The sequence below is a fragment of the Apium graveolens genome, chromosome 4, assembly GCF_009905375.1.
Source record: "Apium graveolens cultivar Ventura chromosome 4, ASM990537v1, whole genome shotgun sequence".
NCBI lineage: Eukaryota > Viridiplantae > Streptophyta > Magnoliopsida > Apiales > Apiaceae > Apium > Apium graveolens.
The window spans coordinates 100,590,252-100,594,902 of record NC_133650.1 but is presented as its reverse complement, the minus strand read 5'-3'; the positions used below and the strand labels follow the sequence as shown (position 1 = coordinate 100,594,902).

Below are 4,651 nucleotides of genomic sequence, written 5' to 3'. Positions count from 1 at the left end.
ACATAAGACGAATAAGCACAACCAATACTAGGATATTAATCAATCACCACACACTAAGGTATCGAAATAAATTAACTAAAGAAATCCGTAAGTAAATCTGTTGGAACCCCACGTTGACGATTAGTTCATAATCGAACTCATCATCACCATGGGTTCCAATGAAAGCATGATACTAAACAATATAAGAGTGCTAGGGTTCAAAGACAAATCGAAAACAAGCATCCAAGTATCAACTATATTGAAGAAAATAAGAGTCTTCTTCTCCGTAGACTTCATGTGCTCTCTAGGTCTTCTTATTGCTCTCTCAGGCCTCCTTGTTGTTAAAAACATATTTTTATTGATATATATAGGCTTCTGGTCGTTTTGGGCTTCTAGACTCTCAAAATCAGACTAGAATCAGGATTCTGCGAAAACGACCTAGCGCGGGCGCGCGCTATCACAGCGCGCGCGCACGGTTTTTGATGTTCCATTGCGGACGCCCCACTTTCCGGCGCGGGAGTTCCGTGCTTCTGTTGTTTCAGCGCGGCCACCCCGCTTCCAAGCGCGGGCGCACCGTGCTTCTGTAGTTTGAATTCTGAATTTTCTTCTTTTTGATGTAACCTTTGCTCCAATCAGAATTTGATGAATAAGCAAACCACGCGAAGCTAACGAGATTCTCTACAATTTGGGAATGGCTTTGACTTAAGATTCTTTGCTCTTTTCAGCATATTTCCTTTCAAAGCTTCTTTCTTCCCCAAACTAATGCGTGTAATATAAAAACACAAAAACACATAAAAAATACCAACAACTTGAGTCCAAAATACCAACTTAAGCCTGTAATGAAGTGTTCCAAGTAGATATAAAATCCACTCATCACACCCCCAAACTTGAATCGATGCTTGTCCTCAAGCATAAACAGACTCAAAACTATAAAATAAACCTAATGCATGAATGCAACTATGTGACTGCAACTAAATGATAATGCAATCGATCCCCTCAGAATAACCATAACCAAATGAATAAGCCACGCCTCTAAAAATGAAATAACTCAAAACAGAGTTCGAATAAATCTCACAAATCAACTCATAAACCAGAACATGCGTGTGTGGATGCTTAACATATATACTCTCGAAACTAGATCGATAACCATAACTTATCTTTCATCAAAACAATCACAAGTTTATAAAAAGAATAGATGTTAAACACATAATGACTCACAAAACCTCCTTCCTACTAGAGTTATACACGGATTCATGCTATTATTGAACACATACCAAATATGCTTATTTGACCGTGCAATGAATGAGGTCTACAAAAGACTTATGCAATAATACCCATGTAGCGAGCGTTAGGTTAGCGGATCCCAGACTATGAAAAGCCATAAGTCACTAGGCACAAAGTCCCCTGAGAACTTAATAACTTGAGTATTAAAGAGCTCATTCTTGATCAATTATGCATAAACACATACTTTTTTTTCTTTTTTTTCCAACACTTTCTGAATGAGTGTGTTTCACTCCATCTCATTCAACCCTAGACTACTCATAAATTATGAACCGGCTACTAGCCATTTGACGCCTAGTCTTATAACAACTAGCAATGAAATACAAGTTTTTCTCCAAATAAAAAAAATCAGTGTTTTTACATCATTACGAGAATATCACAAATTCTAAATATAACCAAGTGATTAAATCTCAACAACAAACAAGTATGATCATGATCTAGATCAAAAGCAACCCAATAAGACTTTGTGAAATTTTATGTTTCTGGTATGCAAATCAATTCAATAAGACTTAAACATCTCTCTATTCGTCATCACTACACTCACATCAATATCAACCAATCAATCAAAAATAGTTCATCTTAAGGGATCATGCTAAATATGCATAAAAATGCAACTATATGAAATCACATAAAAAATAAATAAATATGTTCTATATGAACAATCATGCAAAAATATGAATGAAATACAACTAAACATGCAACATAAATCTGTATGAACCATATGGACACACACAAACTAATCCTTACATTAACACCCCCAAACTTAAAATTTTCAATGTCCTCATTGAAGGTAATAATAAGGATTTCAGACATACCTAGTTGTCAGGAGGATCACCCTCCTTAGGTGGAGGATTAAGTGGCCAATCAACCTTGACACCAGTGGCTCAGAAAATAGTGCCCAAAGCCTGTGTCAAATCTGCAGCAAAATGGTGATGAATGTCGTGCTTGGCCTCCATACGCCTAATTACTCGCCTGTACAGCTCATCACCAACACCAGTCCTATCAACTACCTGCTGCACATGAGAAGAACCCTCTGTAGGCACTGGAGGATTCGTTCGGCTACCCTCTACATCATCAAAAATATATCCCAAGCCCTTATCATGTTGTGCACCTAAGAATGCATAACTCAAGTGATCTGGTAGTGGGTGAAGCTCAAGTGTGGAAACATCTTCAATAAATGGCTCGAGACGCTCCTGAGATATTTTTAACTCTGCTAACCCAAGAGAATCGAATGGCATATCCAACTTCCTTTTCCATGGAGGTGCATTCAAAACCTGCAGTTGCTTCGCTCCTTCCATGTCATCAATAATTTATTTCCCCATTAAGGATCTCTCTAAGGTCTCTGACTTGGGAAATTGTTCAAGTTCCGAATTCACGACAGAGTCTACCCACTCTACTTTAAAGAACTTCTCTTTAGCTGTGGGTAACTTTATTGCCTTGAACACATTAAAAGTGACCTTTTGATCGTGAACCTTCATCGTAAGTTCTCATTTTTGCACATCGATCATAGTTCGGCCAGTGGCTAAGAATCGTCTCCCCAAGATAATGGGAATCTTCTTATCCTCCTCAAAGTCAAGAATTACAAAATCAGAAGGAAATATAAGTTTGTCCACCTTGACCAAAACATCCTCCACTATACCTCGTGGATATGCGATGGAACGATCATCTAGTTGCAATGACATATATGTTGGTTTCGGATTAGGTAGACCAAGCTTCTTGAAGATATATAAGGGCATCAGATTGATGCTAGCTCCCAAATCACATAAACACTTGTCAAAAAACAAGTTTCCAATAGTGCAAGGAATAGTGAAGCTTCCAGGATCTTTAAGTTTCGGAGGCAACTTCTGTTACAGCACAGTACTACATAACTCATTGAGCTTCACTTTTTGAGAGAGAATACCTTTCATAAACCTTGTATAGCTAGGCATCTGTTCAAGAGCTTCACGAAAGGTATGTTGATATGAAGTTTCTTGAACACCTCCAGAAACTTAGCAAATTGCTTTTCCAACTTCTGCTTCTGCAACCTTTTACGAAAAGGGGGTGGAGGATAGATCTGTTTCTCCCGTGTATTACCCTCAGGAGGTGTGTGTTTCACAGTTTTCTTCCTTGATTCCACTTCTGCTTCCTTCTGCACATCTTCTTCAGCCAAAACTTCAGATTCTGGAACTTGAGATTTTTCGGGGCTTGCAACCTTCCCATACCTCAATATAATTGCCTTAACCTGCTCTTCTGCTTCCCTCTTGCCTAGAACTTCTGTATCACTGAAAATGTTTCTGGTAGTCGATTCAATAAGGCGTTAGCAATTTGCCCTATCTAGTTCTCCAGATTCTTGATAGAAATAGCATGGCTTTGGCATATAAGAGCCTGGTTTTTGCACATAACCCTCAACTCCTCCAATTCAGATTTTTCATTTGAAGATTGACCTGCATCATGAGTTTGTTGTTGAAGTTGGAGTTGTTGTATTGGTGCATACTGTTGCTAAAAACCAGGATGATTGAATTGCCTATTCCAAACTGCCGGAACGGCTGTTGCATCGCATTCTGATTGTTGCTCCATCTAAAGTTAGGATGATTCCAGTTGTCAGGATGATAAGTGTTTGGAACTGGTTGCTGCGATCTCTGAAAGTTGCTCACAAACTGAGCTGATTCACTAGATATAGCACATTGCGCTGTCATATGCGAACCTGCACAAAGCTCACAAACACTCATTCTCTGATGAACTCCATAGTTAGCCAGTGAATCAATCTTCATAGATAACGCCTTTAGTTGAGCAGTGATAGCTGTAGCTGTATCCCCTTCAATAACTCCTTCTACCTTGCCCTATGGAAATCTCTGGGTTGGATACTGATATTCATTAGCAGCTATCAGTTCAATTATATCATAAGCTTCCTCATAGCTCTTTGCCCATAATGCTCCACCTGATGCTGCATCGAGCATGTGTCTGGACTGTGCTCCCAACCAATTATAAAAACAATTAATGATCATCCAATTAGGAATTCCATGATGGGGACACTTCCTAAGCATCTCCTTGTAGCAATCCCAAGCTTCATATAAAGATTCTTCCAACTGCTGCGCAAATTGAGTAATAGCATTTCTGATTGCAGCTGTCTTTGCCATAGGGAAGAATTTAGTGAGAAACTTTTGAGCAAGATCTTCCAAAGTAGTAATCGAACCAGGTGGTAGAGAGTGTAACTAGCTCTTAGCCTTGTCCCTCAGAGAGAATGGGAATAGTCTCAGCTTTACAATATCTTCAAAAACACCGTTGAACTTGAAGGTGTCACAAATCTCAATGAAATCCCTAATGTATATATTGGGATCTTCCATTGGAGAACCCCCAAACTGGATTGAATTCTGCATCCATTGAATTATGTCAAACTTGATCTCAAAGGTAT

At 38.9% G+C, this 4,651-nt stretch overlaps 1 non-coding gene across 1 annotated transcript; it reads left to right on the top strand.

Annotated features, from left to right (window-relative positions):
• The first annotated feature begins 4,254 nt into the window (after positions 1-4,254).
• LOC141723014 (small nucleolar RNA R71) lies at positions 4,255-4,361 on the top strand. The gene has a single exon (XR_012576008.1). It is a non-coding gene; the product is annotated as a small nucleolar RNA R71 (small nucleolar RNA).
• Positions 4,362-4,651: the final 290 nt, after the last annotated feature.